The 18,371-nt window shown below is 42.3% G+C and overlaps 1 protein-coding gene and 2 long non-coding RNA genes across 3 annotated transcripts in view; 1 reads left to right on the forward strand and 2 right to left on the reverse strand.

The window, feature by feature from the left end:
• LOC144763712 (uncharacterized) overlaps positions 1-18,371 on the forward strand; it is a 3,323,440-nt gene that overhangs the window by 946,589 nt on the left and 2,358,480 nt on the right. The window lies entirely within an intron of this gene.
• Positions 6,078-8,524, reverse strand: LOC144761870 (uncharacterized). Its single transcript, XR_013595922.1, has 3 exons — positions 8,049-8,524; positions 6,537-6,587; positions 6,078-6,304 (listed from the first exon to the last, which is right to left on the reverse strand). It is a non-coding gene; the product is annotated as an uncharacterized LOC144761870 (long non-coding RNA).
• On the reverse strand, positions 15,696-18,142 carry LOC144761871 (uncharacterized). The gene is made up of 3 exons (XR_013595923.1): positions 17,667-18,142; positions 16,155-16,205; positions 15,696-15,922 (listed from the first exon to the last, which is right to left on the reverse strand). It is a non-coding gene; the product is annotated as an uncharacterized LOC144761871 (long non-coding RNA).

Consider the following 18,371-nt stretch of genomic DNA (forward strand, 5'->3'; position numbering starts at 1 on the left):
CCTGCACTCTACTCCCTCTACAACACTGCAAAACACTGTACGCTAATCCATGACACTCCTCTTCACACACCTCAACTCTACTGTACACCTCTCCATAACACTCCACTCAACTTTACGACACTCCACACCATGCCACTCTCCTTTACCTTGCTAACTTTTAGCCATGCTTAACAGCAGCCACTCTGGCGTTGTTTTCCGAATTTGAAGAGTACGCTATCAGTGATAAGGATGGACGGCCACAACACTGGCTTGTCATTATTCAGTTATATATCTTGAGGGGTCTATACTGCCCGTCGAATAAGGAGAACTGTGGGCCAGTATCCTACAGAACTAGACACTATTGTGCCACACCGGAATATTGTCATATTGGCTCATCGTATTCTGACTACACGTTGGTTTGACTACTGATTGTCTATTGCCGAGGTTGTGGGCTGGAACTTTAGACAATTAGACACGATTCTGCCCAGGGGGTCTATCTCTGCAACATCACAGTTACTGATGCCCACGGAGAACCGGGCTGAACGAGACTTGGACGTTCTGGCTCAGGACCACTTTGGACATAAATTGAGACTATTTAGCCCTGACGAAGTTTCATTGGAACGAAACGCGTTGGCTTATTGGTTTTGCCAATGCTTGTTTTTAGAAAGCCTTTCCTGCGACATAATCAGTACACTTCGTTCAAGGCTGAGGAACAGAATGAGATATCCTAATGCTTACGTTGTCCGCTCGGAGACAGCTTCAAACATCAACACACATTATTACGTCAGATCTGTATTTCTAACACAGTAATATTATATAAACAGTAACTTGTCTTTTAACGGATCAGAGGGGGCACTCCAGCCACGAAAGTCCTGGAGCGAATGCCATGCTCCACATGCATCTCTGCTAATGCTGATCTTCCATCCTGATCCTTCAGAGAAGGATTTCCAGTCCAATTCCAGACTAATCATCCAGGTAAGAGGTCTCAGACTAACCTCAGTAGACCACGAGGGGAGAAACCCACTATTTTATCAGAGTAGGGGTAGAACTAGGTAGGGATATATAGAAATCTAATTGCCATGGTTGAACTGTTTATTCTTTTCACCATGTTCATAATGCTGGCTACATTGCTTTGCTCGATCTGCCTAATAATCACAGCTCATTTTTCTCTTTGCAAAGATTGCGATTGTTTCAATAAATGTAATAACCCTTTCAATGCTTCTGTCGGCAAACAGCCGTCACGAGCACTACCTCCGTAGTGCTGCGCACGTCCGTTGGCTGACGCGGCCCGCCCCATTAATTAAACCGCTGCACCGCTGCGGAATGTAAATGTGAATGTAAATGTCAAGGTATTTATAGAGCGCACTGTCACCAAGCGGTTTCCTGGCGCTATTACTCATACCGCTTATTGGAACCCTTCCTGGCTTTCCCTGTGGAGTGTCCACTCCTGGGCACCCCCAGGGTGAAGCCAGGCATCCTAGCGCTGTTGGGGCCGGTGTGGAGGTTAAGCAAGCTATTGCCCAGATTTGCAGCGTGGGGCCCATGATTAGAATAGGCACCGAGTCGAGAATTGTCAGGTCCGAGGAAATTGAGCCCAAGACCTGCCGAGGCGGGAATTGAACCCTGGTCCTGGACCAGAACTCTGCATCATGGTCTGCCTCTCTAACCATTGAGCCACACTCCTCCTCCTCCATGTGCGCCCTGGTTAAGCGGTTAAAAACTTCCTTTGTATCTTTCTTATGTTTACTGAGGGCATGCATGAGTAAACAACGAAAGTGGTAAGATCTGTTTCCATGATTCCCTTAGGGATCAGGGTGTCATGTTCAAGGTTGCCAAAAAGCATCCGTCACCCCAGAAGTTTTAGGGGTTTGGGTGAGGAACTGTGAACTAGCTAAGAGTTGGGCCAACAGTCTCTGATGGTGTAGATGGCCTCAGTCCCTGCAATTTGAAGCCCTGTTGTCTTAATACACAGTTCTTCATTTTCTAGTTGGAATTGTATAATATGGCACCCACGTGAGGCACTGTGAGCTAGCTAGGATTTGGGCCAACAGTATCTGATGGTGTCGATGGACTCAGTCCCTACATTCTGAAGTCTTGTTGTCCTAATACACAGTCCTACATTTTCTAGCCGGAACCGTATAACTACTCCTGTCATCAGAATTATGTAAAATGTATATCACACACTTTGGACAAAGAGGATCGAACAAGGATTCAATGTATAGTCCGGTGAACTGCACAGTGAGATGACTAAAACAATGGGAGAACAAACAAAAACAGAACTGCTGCTAAAGTTCGAAGTAAGTTCGAAGTATAAATAATGTTAAGCATGTAAACAGCCCACTCAAGTGGTAAAATAAAATATAGGGCTAAATTAATTCCCAGAATGTGGGCGTGAGTTGCTGAGTCACCATCCCACAAGTAGCTCCTCCCAAGGGGCTGGCCGTAGGAGGGAACACTACATACCACAAATCGCAGATAACAGGCTCAGAATGCCGATCATGAGAACCAGGTGGTGACAGGATTACCCCTGCCACTGAGACTCAAGTCGTATTCGTGCACTTTATAGGTTTTTCCAGACACCTTCTGGAAAGGTAGGAATAAGGTTACATCTGGCACGTACGTTATAAATTGTGAATTTTTTTTAAAGCAGTGTGGCAGGAATCACTTTGTTCGTCACCACTTTTACCTCATGTAATGATGCGGAATGCAAAGCAGTCACGTATAGACCTTTATTCATTTACCAATTGTCAGAGTAGATCTCCCAGTCTGATTCCCTCAAACCCCCAACATTCAATAACAGCGTGTGGCACGCACACAGAAACAAAAGGGAAGAAGGACAAGGTAGGGAGGCAGACATGTAGGAACGAATACACAATTTAGATATAACACAACATACTACATCTTCCTGTGGAAGGGGTATCATAGAGGGGACACATTCAGAGTAAGTAGCAATCGGCACCCAAGCTCGACAACAGCAGTCACCGACAAGCGGCTGCTAGCTCAGCTCCTGTGGCTTTGACTGTATGCTGAAGTGCCAGAAGCAGCATCTCATAATTAGCAAGGACAGGAGATGCAGGATGATGAATCTGGAAGTGGACTTGGCCTCGCCTTTTCAAAAAAGTGTGGCCTCTTATATATGTCCCATCACTGTTTTATAAGGGGTATTGATGCTTAGAAAATCTATAGAATGCTCCATGAAATCATATATATTTTGTGTCATTTCTATCAGCCTGAACTAGAGCTGGACAGCATTTTGTGTGAAAATGCACTCAAGTCTCATTTGCAGTGGCAATTGTTTTTATAGATTTTGTTTCGAATTTGTTTCAATCAATATGCCTAGGATCTGTACTTTTCAAAACGTTTCTTGGAATTCTCTTTATGAAATATGCTACTCGTCTTTATCAATCTTCTCCACCCATCTCTGAAATGGTGTCTCTGATTTGATGTTCATGCGCACAGACAGTTGTTTTGGCCATTAGTGCAGTAGGTGAAGTGTCACCTGGCCCTAGGTCTGTGAAAGGCCCACTCCATCCTAATTATGATTGTGGTTTAATACCTAATGGGCGCGATGCAGGGCTGGGGTAGTATTTTGCTTGCTTTCCCTAGAGCCTACTTCACCCCTATAAACATCCCTGCTAAGTTGAAGTTCGAACTCGGTAAACACTTCTCTGTGCAACAGAGCACAAATTCAGCATCCTGCAGGCTCTGTTGCAGTGGGCCTGGTCACCTGTGGGCCGGTGACGTAGAAGCTAAATGCTATTATTCCGAGTTCTAATTTACTCAGCCTGGCATCCCGATGATGAAGAGCATTGCCCTTTTCCAGGTGCCTTCTTCCTGCAGCTTTAAAAATAGTCTGCAGAGAAGACCCTGTCACGTCCAATAGATGCGCGGCCTTTTTAAAGAAGACAGTTCACAAAAAGCCTGTCCGCGCGAGCCGTTTCTTTTCAAGCCTCCGGTTGGCACGCAAAGAAGACGAGCGTCACGTGACGCCGAGGGCCAATGAGAAATCCAAGTGCAACCGGGCCCTGGTTCAGAGGCTGCTCTTAACGTGAAGCCGCTGCCCGCCATCAAAATGAGTGCAAACGCTGACCAGCGCCCCGAGAATCCTTTAAACTTTACGTAGCAGATCATTACCCGCCTTTGAAAAATGAGCCTCTCCTCCTCGCGAGTGTAGGTGTACAGGCCTTGCTGACTTAAATTGTATCTATCAGGGCAATTGGCCAGCATGGGCGCGAGGCCTGCTGTAATGGCTTTCACATTATACGCCTCTATGGCCTCCGAGCATTAATCATTTCCGGATGACTTTAATGACCAGTAGGTAGTTATGTTCATGTCCATAACAGGTATTAAGCATTATACCATTGATGGGATTTTAACAGTGCATTTCATTGTGGGCTTTATACATAATAAATGTAGCTTATTACGCTGTACCCTGGTCAAAAAGGAAGATCATCCTGGAGTGATTCTGAAGTCATTGGATGACTTCTCCTGCAATTATCTGGGGACGTCATCCCAAACCATCCTGAAGTCTGCCCACAGGGGAAAAAATTTAAATGGGATGACTCTTACTGTAATCACAAAAACTATTCTAGGATGGTGTTCTGATGACTCTCTTACTGTAATCACAAAAACTATTCTAGGATGGTGTTCTGATGACTTCCACTGGCAGGGAGTGATTACCTTTTACAACTCCACGAATACTAATTGACAACTTTAGGATGAGTGTGAATTACTCTAGGATGGGCTCCAGACAATTTAAGGATGATTGTGGATTTTTCCTGGATGATCCTATTACTGCTTTAGGATGGAAGTGGATTACTCTGGAATGACCCCATGATAATTTCAGGATGAGTGTGGATTACTCCAGGATAATTTAATGATAACTCAAAAATGAGCATAGATTCTTTAGGATTATATTAGGACAACTACAGAATGAGCGTGGATTACTAGACAAGGACTACATAAGGGCTTTAAGATGGCTATGAAAAACTCTTGCAGGTTTTTATACCAACGGCAGGCCAAGTGTACATAGCTCCCAGGTGATTTAATGAATAACTTAGCGTGGCTGTGGATCAATAATAAATCCTTACGGGCTGGATTACACCTTAAAAATTCCATGTTACAAGCACATTAGCCGACTGCCAGTATTCCCTTGCAGGGTCCCACTATTTGTTTAGGAATATGGATTTGGTGGTAGGGAAATATTTAGAGGATCACCTCCTCAATGAACCTTCCTGTCAAAAACAGGCCTCTTGGATGCAATATGCCCTCTTTATACAATACCATGAATTATTTGCAATGCCATGAGTTCTAAAGTAAGGCCTAGATTTACAATAGTGTCACTTAACGCAGCACAACACCCAAATTTGCTGCGTTGCATCACAGGGAGAGAGCAGGAAAGTGCCATGTCTACCCCTCTCCCTTGCACCACTGCACCATTAGGCAGTCGAGCACCATGCACATGGGTTTGCACTATGGTGCAAAGGTGTCTAGCTTAGATTTTTTACTGGAAGGGCCCCCTTGCAGAACACAAAATACTATGCCTAGAAAAACCTGAAAACTTTTCCCATGTGGATGAGTGTTGTAACAAATACCAATTTGCTCTGGTTTATAAATCCTGAAAAGATTGTGTGTCAAGTCCGCATTATAAAGCTTAAGCAAACCAAAAACAATACTTCCATAAATCTGGTCCCAATTATAACATCAATATTCTCCTACTCTGGAAAGATTATTTTTTAAACTCTACTGTGAGATGCGTTCACTGTACAAAATAAATCTTCGAAAGATTCCTTCTGGCTAGCTTTGTGCTGTAGCAAGACCATATGCATACAAAAGTTGTGGCTTCAACAATGTTATATTTTGCATTCAGATAAGATTAACAACTTGGGCAGCTACTCCCATACTCCTGATTCACTGGGACTTGCCTTACTTTGAGGTACAGCGCATTAGCTGAAGCGGTTTAATGTGGTGACCAGTGGCAAAAGACTGAAAAAAGTAATAATTAAATGAAAAAGCATCAAAGGGGATGTGTTAAGATGTAATTTTATTGATCTAAAACACACCTGTGGCCTCACAGGAGCCAGGATACTGAACAAGAGAACATAGAGAAAGTCCAGGACACTGTTCAAGAGGGGAAAAATGCCAGAATAATACAAAAAGAACAAAAAGGCTTAATGAAAGCCAGCAACTTCAATTTTTGTTTTTAGATTCAGAGTTTTCTTTAGTCCTCTTCCAGTATTGCAAATCTTTATAGCCAGCTTCCTTCTCATAGTTCTGTTTTCCAGTGATGGCCAGCCTTTATCCGTGCACATAGACTTCAAAGAGTCTGGAGGAAAAAGAAATTAACATACATCAGTATCATGTTAACACCACTATTTTAGGTTTTTAATAGGACGGGGCTGCCTTTAAAATATTCCAATCCATTTATTTCATATAGTGTGCCCGATGAGATATGCTTACAAGGGTTCATAAGTTTAACATTAAGGTTACTTGGTCAAAGAGGTATGGTGAGAGCAAGGCATCGAAGAAGAGGTAGGCAGGAGGTAAAGAAGACTCACCTGTCCAAGTGAAGAAACTGCTGCTGTTCACCAGACGCTGTCACACTTCCTCTGCAAACAGAAAGCAATCAATACCAGATTTCATTTACAAAACCATCATGGAGGCAGCCATGTTGAGCCTGAACTCTACTGACAGTATTCTTATTTGGAAAACAGTCTAAAGAAATACCATACTGACCAGAAATCCAAATAGGAGCTTACAACCAAATGGTAGGAACTGATCTAATTATTGGGAGAGCTGAAATTAAATCCCAACTCAAGGCTATGTGCCAGATTTGCATGTCATTTGTAGCGCAAATTCTCAATGAGTAACAACCCCCTCCCCCATTGCTCTTTTGCAGACTGCTGTTAGTTAAGTGTGAAGGTGTCCGTGTACAATAATATGATCCAGGACCACATATGCAAACATATATTTTAACACTGTATGTATATTCATGTATTTTCATAGTCATAAATCAATCAGAGTGGAAATTGTGCCAGTTGTGGCTGGGTGTGGTTCTGCTTGGGCAACAGAATCCCCCAATACTAGTTGACAAGTGCAAACAGAGCCATGAGGCCATGCCTAGTAATAGCAAAGCAAGGCAAATTTGCCCCATGGCACTATTCACCGCCATGCGGAATGGGGCACTGACCACATAACTTAATGGACTCATGATTATTAGGAACAGGGCACAACTCTGTGTTCCAGACCATGGACAATGGATATATAATGTCAGGCCACCTGTTGCTATTTCTTTTTTCAGGCTGTAAGTTGCTTAGTCTTACTGGCTGAGAAAAACTTGGAAAAACTAGGGGTTCACTATATATTAGCACATGGACATACTTTTTTTGCCACGGTAGGATGAGTAAGGTAATATCGCTGCAAGGGTTCAAACATTTTTGTAAGACAATCTCAATGCACAGCCACAGTTGCAGTGGCTTTCACATGGCCAAGTGATGGTGCAGGTCTGAAATAGACGTCTAAGACATTCAGAGACAGGAGAGAGATATCCTATGTGTTCTTTTCCAGCTTGAGGAAGTGAGAAGTTTGGCATTTAACAGTTGACTGATTCTATGTTGTCCCTTTACAGTTGCATGACTGAGGCACCAATCCCCTTCACCACTCATTCAAACAAATATGCCTCTGGAAATACTATCAGGGCCGATTGATAGCTTTCCAGGAGACCAGTGTTCTATCTGTTCCATAACTATCAAAGCATTTCAAATTTGTTAAACAAGGATCCATTCTACATCCTTTCAGCATCTAAAACAGGTAATATTGAAGATGGCTATAATCTACGACACAAAAGCTGGTTCACAAAAAATAAGGCCCTAAACACCCAGCATAAGGCAGAACAAGGCTCAAGGAGAGCAGGGTGCGGCCATTGTCGGTCAAGCCCGCTCCTATTGCAGACAGGGAGCTGGGTGGGGTCAAGTGTGGATAAATTGGTTGGTCCGTGACAAGAACGTGGTTCGCATTCAGTTACAGATCTGCCTAGCATTTCCCGCACTCCCTTTGTGTTGTCTACTTACCTGCTCGGGCCCTGTTGTCCCACATTCAGGAATTCGTGGTACCTTGATTGGACGTCTCCGACATGTTACGGCTCCTTTACGCGGGTCTGCCTCTTACAGGTCGTTGATCTCTTCTTCCGGGTTCCTGTCCACATCCATGTCCCTTGCCAGAGGTACCTGCGTGTGTAACTGTTTCTTCGCGCCAGAGTTTCTTCTGCCTCTCGTCCTGTAAAGAATACAATGAGAGAAGAAAGATATATTTAACCAAAGAATCCTCGTCTATCAGGTATATGATAGGATGATGATGTTATATATGGTTACAAGGACTCAGTTACTTATCTGATTTATCTGATAAACGCACAGCGGAAAAACGGTTATTCTTTTGTTTTCCGTATTTAACATGGGCTGGAAATAAAGAGAAAATAGATGCAAGTTAGTTTCCTGATTTCTTAAGGAGACGCTATATTCTTATCTGACCCAGCACCTTTTTGTGTAGATTTTTCATATTACATCCTATCTAGGAAAATATGATTTTTGTCTAGTATTAACTAGGATGTATATTTTGGGGGTCTAATTGATGGCTACAGTGGCATTTGTTAAGGTTAGTTTTTTTGCAATTATACATATAACTTCTTTTACCATAAGGTGAATAACTAAGCTCACAAAAAAAGGGCTACTGCCCATTCTGCAGAACCAGGCAAACAAAGATGTGGGCTCTTAGCCATGCTGCAGAACCAGGCTAAGAAAAAGCAGGGCCCTGGCCGAAGGTGCATAACATAGACTCAAATACAATATACCAGTGCTTAGCTGCATAGAACATATTTAATTCATGCTACATACACTAGATGTGGAGCACTGATCTGTGCCAGACACAAGACCTCACATTTATAAGGGGTCACTGGTCCGTGATTCATACTCTGGCTTCACCCACAGAACTAGCCTCACCCACAGTAATGTTTAGGGGGACAAAAGAACATTAAATAGTGCCACGTTTTTTGGTTTGCGTTCAGTGAAGAAGCCCCGATACCAGGTGTAGGAGCTAGTTGAGTTACAGAAGGACAGCATCACAATATACAAAGGTTTACTTTTTGCTTTTAAACACCCTTTTTCCAATATAAAAATAATTATTTGGGCCACTGCCCGGATTGGCCTCTCCTCTCGTGCAACTTAAAAAGGTAATTTTTTTCCTTTCGCTTTATAAACATAATTAACTGTGCACTGCCACAGCAAATGTCAGTTTTAACTATGCAACAGCTGAAATGCTTGTTCTAATGGTTGCACTGATTTACCTAATGTGTGCTTGAGAAAGGCATGGTCTCTGGACAATGCCTCTCCCAGAAGCCAGGGTGGGCGTGTCATGCTGTGTGGCATCTCAATCCTACCCATCCGTTGCAGCTTGCCGACTGCTGTGGAGGAAAGAAAGGGCCTGGAAAGAAGGAGGCTGTGTCTGAGCTACTGCTGCATTACTTTACTACACATGGATTGGCAAATGCCGTCCCAACAAGAAGGATGGCATCGTGAAGAGGGCAGAAATCAACAAAAATTAACCTAAGCAATGATGGAGAAAAGACGATTGCTGTAGGGGCTGTGTGCGCTTGTATGGTGGGGGAGGGCTTTGTAACGCGAAGCAGAAGGGGAATCAAAACGGGCAGAAGCAGAGTCTGCAGAAAAGCATGAATAAAGATACATACAACATTTCTTACACAAAGGCTATAAGGAAGGCAAGCCCTAGTACACTGGTGCTCCTGAGTTTTCAAAGGAAGTGAGGCATCAGCTGTGGGAACAAGACAAGAGGCGGCAAAGAAGTTCAACGCTGAAATAAACCAATTGTAGGCAGGAATAAAGTGGTTGTATCGATTACAGAAGGTCTTGCTTGCAGCAACACTTGCGCGCTGCCAAAGCTCAACCTAAAAATGCATATTTATTAACCATATGGAAAAAAACACTTTAGAAAAATACATACAAATGATTTACATTACGTAGAAATATATTGCAGGATTTCCCAAAACCATTGAAGATAACCATTGTGTCGATTTTGCGGGGATTTGTCACATATTGAGGGTAAGTATGGTGGCTGCCCCTCCAAGGCCTCCTTTTCTTGCCTCAATGTGCTCTGTGGTGCCCACCGTACAGGTGTCAGGGAAGTGTTTTCCATTTCTCCATCTATCCCTTTATATCTGAACAATTTATCATTTACAGCCATTTGGTGGGACGCAGGGGATCAGGGTAGTGTGGAATGGAGTAGGTAGATTTAGAGTAGCGTGGAGTGGACTGGGGTAGCATAGAGTATGGTAGATTGGTTTAGAGTGGAGTGGGATTCAGTAGATTAAATTGTAGTCTGGTAGCGTGATTTAGAATGGAGTGGGGTAGACAGTAGTGGTGTAGAGTGGGCTAAATGGAGGAAAAGGTGGAACGGGGTACATTGGGGTATATTAGAGTTGAGTGAAGTGAAATATACTGGGGTAGATTGGGGAAGAGTGGGGTGGATTGGAGTGAGATAGATTTGGGTGAGGTGGGGCAGACTGAAGTAAAGTGGGTAGATTGGGTGGATTACAGTAGGGTAGATTGTAATGGAGTAGAGTAGGTTGGAGTGGAGTAGGGTAGATTGGAGTGGAGCGGGTACTTGGAGTGGAGTAGATTGAGGTAACCGATTGGAGCAGATTGGTTTAGAGTAGGAAAGGGTAGATTGGGGTAGATTGGTTAAGAGTGGGGTAGATTGTAGTGGGGTATATTGAGTTAGAGTGAGTTAGACTGGAGTGGGGTAGGCTGTAGTGGTGTTGAGGGGGCTAGATTTGAGTAGAGTGGTGTACAGTGTAGATTGTGGTAGAGTAGGTAGACTGGGAAGGATTGGAGTGGGGTAGTTTGAAGCGGGGTAGACAGGAGTGTAGTGGGGTAGGGTGGATTAGATTGAAGTCAGACTCACATCCACAGTGCTGCCTGGGTTCAGCTTGATCAGCAAATTCTTTCTGGGATCAGCTTGAAGCATCACTTAACGTCCGAGAGACCATGGAACGGACAAACAAGTGCCAGATTGGGAGAACTGACAAGCACACCCAGGCTACATAAAATGGAAAACACATCCATTAAATTTTTGGGGGGAGGGTCACTCATTGCATTTATGCTTATATATTTCTATTTATCCAACATACAAAACAAACAAGCAAAAAAAAAACTTAATCCTTCCATCCCCTCACTATCATTTTCAATCCAAATAACAGACTAACATGTCCACCTCTCAAATTAGTTCCATATTTCACTATACCAATTCACCACTAACACTGTATGGGTTCCTGAGTAGCGTGCTACTTGCCGAAAAAGAGCTTTGGCGCCTCATCAGGGGTAGTAAGCGATATATAAATGCAATTACATATACATTTTAATTTATCATATCTGTTATGCAGTTCAGTAATACTAGAAAGATAAAAGGCAGTGTTCATCTCACCAGGATTTAAACTGTTCCCAAAGCTGTGAGCCTTAACTCACTGAGCTACCTTACACTGAATAGGTTTAATGTCAAATATTAGAAACTATCTATAACAACGCAGTAGGTTAATGTGCCTGGTGCAAATAGCCTTATCCAACATGCAAATCAGGGTTTGCAATCTTGCATGCTTAATTCGAACTTTCACCCGCTCATTATAGATACGATTTGGAACCTTTATATTTAAAAATCCTTGTGTACTGGTGAGTAAAGAGCTTAGAGTGGGGAAAAAGCTGCCAAGACTTAAGAGTACCCGAAGGAAGCATGGTAACTGTCCGTATCGCTGTAAATATATTTTAGGCAGAAGTGTGAACTCAACCCGAGGTTATTGTGAGTGGTAAGACTACCTCTCACATTGCACATGGTTAATTAATCTTTTTTCAGACTTTAAAAGATTAAGTGATTTGCCCAGAATCACAAGCTGCTTACAGACGCCGGGACTCGAACCTGATTCCCCGATTGCAAAGCAGGCAGCTATGGCCGCAAAGGCACATTGATCAGTCTCCAATCACAATGAAAACCCCTTCCCTACAGCAGACCAAAATAAAGTTGTGCATATGTAAAAAAAAAAAAAAACGAAAAATAGCATTGTCTATGCATTTTTTTTAACTTCCAGTGCCTTTTACATCAATTACAATTTTACATCAGATCAAGTATTTAATATGGGAGCTCTTTCCGTTGCAGTTAAGTGAGCAAAATGACTCCCATAATCAGGAAGAACATAACTCCATAGCTGCCAAGGTTTCAGATTGCTTATGTGTGACATTTTTGTAATTTCAGTGTAATTATGAGTGACATTCAATGACTTTGAGTGACACAAACTTGCAAGCAAAAATAAAGCAATGAAGACAAGGGAAATTTATGAATATCAGAAATTACACCCATTTGAGCAACGAGAAACTCGAAAAGATCTTCAAACTGCTGCAAATCACCCGAAACATAGCAGCCAAGTTTACAGACTGCTCAAGTGTGACATTTTGGTGGTGTCCATGTGCATATGTGCAGGGCCACTGGAATTAGGTGATTGTGCTGGTATTTTCGCATAATTGTAGATTTGCCGCATTTGCCACATAATCTATCATCTGCTGCATAATCTGCAGATTTTAAAAATAACTTTGTTTCTACCTCAAACGGTTCAAAAGTTAGTAAAAACACAACAACACGTTGCTGAGCAGTGGAAGGCCCTTTGCAAAGGTTGACTGGTCAACTTTGTATATTGCTATAGTTTGGTGTTAAGATGGTAGTAATGAGGCACAACAAATGCCCACACACTGTTAAGCTCAAAAATTTCAAAATACGGAAGTAGTACCATCACAAAATGTGCCGCATATGACTTTTCTTGCCTCACAAATAACTCTACCCTGTTGCATTATTTGACCCTCCCCTACAATAATTCCAGTGGGCCTGCATATGAGCGACACTGAGTGATATTTTCTTGCAAGTAAATGTAAGCAGTAATTAACCATTACTAAGATCTGTGAAAGGACTACTAGTCTTTGGAGTTTCTGATCGCTCCTGTTCTCTTTTCAAACTGCTTTCATTTGCAGTCTTTCACCATTAGCCACAGGTCCCCCCTTTTCTCTGCATCTTTTTGAAAACCTAATTCTGCATATATTGCATCATCTCTTTCCTCAGCCTCTTATCTTTCAGTATCGTGCAAGCACTACGTTTATGGCCCCCTTCACCACGCACCTACCCACCCTCTCTTTCCTCACCTTCATACACACTTTTCTTTTTGTGCACTCAGTATTTTGACATCTGCTTATTACTCCTTCACACACTTTTATATCAGATAGAAATCACAATAGGCACTCATGTGAACATCTCTCTACAGAGATGGCAAGGTTGGATAGTCTGAACACCTTTATTTGACCCAACGACAGGCACTGCGGGAAGCTCTCTAAGCCTTCAGCCTCAGCCACACAGCGCTCATAATCAGCATAATAACCCCATAATAAGCACTGACCTATAAGTTTTAACTGACTCAGACAGCTAAAACCAACCAACTCAGTCAGTTCACTGTAGAAGAGGTCTATCTGTTCCATTAAAAAGCTACATTAAAATGCTAATACTTTTATGGAATTTAAGATTAAGTCAAAATAGTTTTAAGGGTTTGGATTTTCTTATAATGCGTCACTCGGGGTAGTTTACCACTGTGAAACTATGGTAAAAAAAAATTGCCAGGCCGGAATCGATGTATTTTTACTTCTTTGTCACACCGACCCCAATGCTGTGCGGTTGACATGGGGCTGTCTCAAACGTGGTAGTGGCTCTATTACCTGGAGTCAAACAAAGTCTCTTGTTTTTGCCCACAATAACAGGTTTACACAGCAACTTCCGAGCAGGTTGGCAGGTCCCGGCAGAGGCGATCTGTCCAGAGATGCGCTGTGTTTAACCCTGCCACAACAGCCTACGGGAGCACGAGCAGCATGAAAACTAAAACATTACGAAATGTAAACAAAAGCATAATTATGGAGTGCAACATTCTGTAAAACGTGGCATTATTGCTAAACCAAGTTCCCTGGTCAAAAAGGAAGATCATCCTGGAGTGATTCTGAAGTCATTGGATGACTTCTCCTGCAATTATCTGGGGACGTCATCCCAAACCATCCTGAAGTCTGCCCACAGGGGAAAAAATTTAAATGGGATGACTCTTACTGTAATCACAAAAACTATTCTAGGATGGTGTTCTGATGACTCTCTTACTGTAATCACAAAAACTATTCTAGGATGGTGTTCTGATGACTTCCACTGGCAGGGAGTGATTACCTTTTACAACTCCACGAATACTAATTGACAACTTTAGGATGAGTGTGAATTACTCTAGGATGGGCTCCAGACAATTTAAGGATGATTGTGGATTTTTCCTGGATGATCCTATTACTGCTTTAGGATGGAAGTGGATTACTCTGGAATGACCCCATGATAATTTCAGGATGAGTGTGGATTACTCCAGGATAATTTAATGATAACTCAAAAATGAGCATAGATTCTTTAGGATTATATTAGGACAACTACAGAATGAGCGTGGATTACTAGACAAGGACTACATAAGGGCTTTAAGATGGCTATGAAAAACTCTTGCAGGTTTTTATACCAACGGCAGGCCAAGTGTACATAGCTCCCAGGTGATTTAATGAATAACTTAGCGTGGCTGTGGATCAATAATAAATCCTTACGGGCTGGATTACACCTTAAAAATTCCATGTTACAAGCACATTAGCCGACTGCCAGTATTCCCTTGCAGGGTCCCACTATTTGTTTAGGAATATGGATTTGGTGGTAGGGAAATATTTAGAGGATCACCTCCTCAATGAACCTTCCTGTCAAAAACAGGCCTCTTGGATGCAATATGCCCTCTTTATACAATACCATGAATTATTTGCAATGCCATGAGTTCTAAAGTAAGGCCTAGATTTACAATAGTGTCACTTAACGCAGCACAACACCCAAATTTGCTGCGTTGCATCACAGGGAGAGAGCAGGAAAGTGCCATGTCTACCCCTCTCCCTTGCACCACTGCACCATTAGGCAGTCGAGCACCATGCACATGGGTTTGCACTATGGTGCAAAGGTGTCTAGCTTAGATTTTTTACTGGAAGGGCCCCCTTGCAGAACACAAAATACTATGCCTAGAAAAACCTGAAAACTTTTCCCATGTGGATGAGTGTTGTAACAAATACCAATTTGCTCTGGTTTATAAATCCTGAAAAGATTGTGTGTCAAGTCCGCATTATAAAGCTTAAGCAAACCAAAAACAATACTTCCATAAATCTGGTCCCAATTATAACATCAATATTCTCCTACTCTGGAAAGATTATTTTTTAAACTCTACTGTGAGATGCGTTCACTGTACAAAATAAATCTTCGAAAGATTCCTTCTGGCTAGCTTTGTGCTGTAGCAAGACCATATGCATACAAAAGTTGTGGCTTCAACAATGTTATATTTTGCATTCAGATAAGATTAACAACTTGGGCAGCTACTCCCATACTCCTGATTCACTGGGACTTGCCTTACTTTGAGGTACAGCGCATTAGCTGAAGCGGTTTAATGTGGTGACCAGTGGCAAAAGACTGAAAAAAGTAATAATTAAATGAAAAAGCATCAAAGGGGATGTGTTAAGATGTAATTTTATTGATCTAAAACACACCTGTGGCCTCACAGGAGCCAGGATACTGAACAAGAGAACATAGAGAAAGTCCAGGACACTGTTCAAGAGGGGAAAAATGCCAGAATAATACAAAAAGAACAAAAAGGCTTAATGAAAGCCAGCAACTTCAATTTTTGTTTTTAGATTCAGAGTTTTCTTTAGTCCTCTTCCAGTATTGCAAATCTTTATAGCCAGCTTCCTTCTCATAGTTCTGTTTTCCAGTGATGGCCAGCCTTTATCCGTGCACATAGACTTCAAAGAGTCTGGAGGAAAAAGAAATTAACATACATCAGTATCATGTTAACACCACTATTTTAGGTTTTTAATAGGACGGGGCTGCCTTTAAAATATTCCAATCCATTTATTTCATATAGTGTGCCCGATGAGATATGCTTACAAGGGTTCATAAGTTTAACATTAAGGTTACTTGGTCAAAGAGGTATGGTGAGAGCAAGGCATCGAAGAAGAGGTAGGCAGGAGGTAAAGAAGACTCACCTGTCCAAGTGAAGAAACTGCTGCTGTTCACCAGACGCTGTCACACTTCCTCTGCAAACAGAAAGCAATCAATACCAGATTTCATTTACAAAACCATCATGGAGGCAGCCATGTTGAGCCTGAACTCTACTGACAGTATTCTTATTTGGAAAACAGTCTAAAGAAATACCATACTGACCAGAAATCCAAATAGGAGCTTACAACCAAATGGTAGGAACTGATCTAATTATTGGGAGAGCTGAAATTAAATCCCAACTCAAGGCTATGTGCCAGATTTGCATGTCATTTGTAGCGCAAATTCTCAATGAGTAACAACCCCCTCCCCCATTGCTCTTTTGCAGACTGCTGTTAGTTAAGTGTGAAGGTGTCCGTGTACAATAATATGATCCAGGACCACATATGCAAACATATATTTTAACACTGTATGTATATTCATGTATTTTCATAGTCATAAATCAATCAGAGTGGAAATTGTGCCAGTTGTGGCTGGGTGTGGTTCTGCTTGGGCAACAGAATCCCCCAATACTAGTTGACAAGTGCAAACAGAGCCATGAGGCCATGCCTAGTAATAGCAAAGCAAGGCAAATTTGCCCCATGGCACTATTCACCGCCATGCGGAATGGGGCACTGACCACATAACTTAATGGACTCATGATTATTAGGAACAGGGCACAACTCTGTGTTCCAGACCATGGACAATGGATATATAATGTCAGGCCACCTGTTGCTATTTCTTTTTTCAGGCTGTAAGTTGCTTAGTCTTACTGGCTGAGAAAAACTTGGAAAAACTAGGGGTTCACTATATATTAGCACATGGACATACTTTTTTTGCCACGGTAGGATGAGTAAGGTAATATCGCTGCAAGGGTTCAAACATTTTTGTAAGACAATCTCAATGCACAGCCACAGTTGCAGTGGCTTTCACATGGCCAAGTGATGGTGCAGGTCTGAAATAGACGTCTAAGACATTCAGAGACAGGAGAGAGATATCCTATGTGTTCTTTTCCAGCTTGAGGAAGTGAGAAGTTTGGCATTTAACAGTTGACTGATTCTATGTTGTCCCTTTACAGTTGCATGACTGAGGCACCAATCCCCTTCACCACTCATTCAAACAAATATGCCTCTGGAAATACTATCAGGGCCGATTGATAGCTTTCCAGGAGACCAGTGTTCTATCTGTTCCATAACTATCAAAGCATTTCAAATTTGTTAAACAAGGATCCATTCTACATCCTTTCAGCATCTAAAACAGGTAATATTGAAGATGGCTATAATCTACGACACAAAAGCTGGTTCACAAAAAATAAGGCCCTAAACACCCAGCATAAGGCAGAACAAGGCTCAAGGAGAGCAGGGTGCGGCCATTGTCGGTCAAGCCCGCTCCTATTGCAGACAGGGAGCTGGGTGGGGTCAAGTGTGGATAAATTGGTTGGTCCGTGACAAGAACGTGGTTCGCATTCAGTTACAGATCTGCCTAGCATTTCCCGCACTCCCTTTGTGTTGTCTACTTACCTGCTCGGGCCCTGTTGTCCCACATTCAGGAATTCGTGGTACCTTGATTGGACGTCTCCGACATGTTACGGCTCCTTTACGCGGGTCTGCCTCTTACAGGTCGTTGATCTCTTCTTCCGGGTTCCTGTCCACATCCATGTCCCTTGCCAGAGGTACCTGCGTGTGTAACTGTTTCTTCGCGCCAGAGTTTCTTCTGCCTCTCGTCCTGTAAAGAATACAATGAGAGAAGAAAGATATATTTAACCAAAGAATCCTCGTCTATCAGGTATATGATAGGATGATGATGTTATATATGGTTACAAGGACTCAGTTACTTATCTGATTTATCTGATAAACGCACAGCGGAAAAACGGTTATTCTTTTGTTTTCCGTATTTAACATGGGCTGGAAATAAAGAGAAAATAGATGCAAGTTAGTTTCCTGATTTCTTAAGGAGACGCTATATTCTTATCTGACCCAGCACCTTTTTGTGTAGATTTTTCATATTACATCCTATCTAGGAAAATATGATTTTTGTCTAGTATTAACTAGGATGTATATTTTGGGGGTCTAATTGATGGCTACAGTGGCATTTGTTAAGGTTAGTTTTTTTGCAATTATACATATAACTTCTTTTACCATAAGGTGAATAACTAAGCTCACAAAAAAAGGGCTACTGCCCATTCTGCAGAACCAGGCAAACAAAGATGTGGGCTCTTAGCCATG

Source organism: Lissotriton helveticus, chromosome 6 (assembly GCF_964261635.1).
Source record: "Lissotriton helveticus chromosome 6, aLisHel1.1, whole genome shotgun sequence".
Taxonomy (NCBI): Eukaryota; Metazoa; Chordata; class Amphibia; order Caudata; family Salamandridae; genus Lissotriton; species Lissotriton helveticus.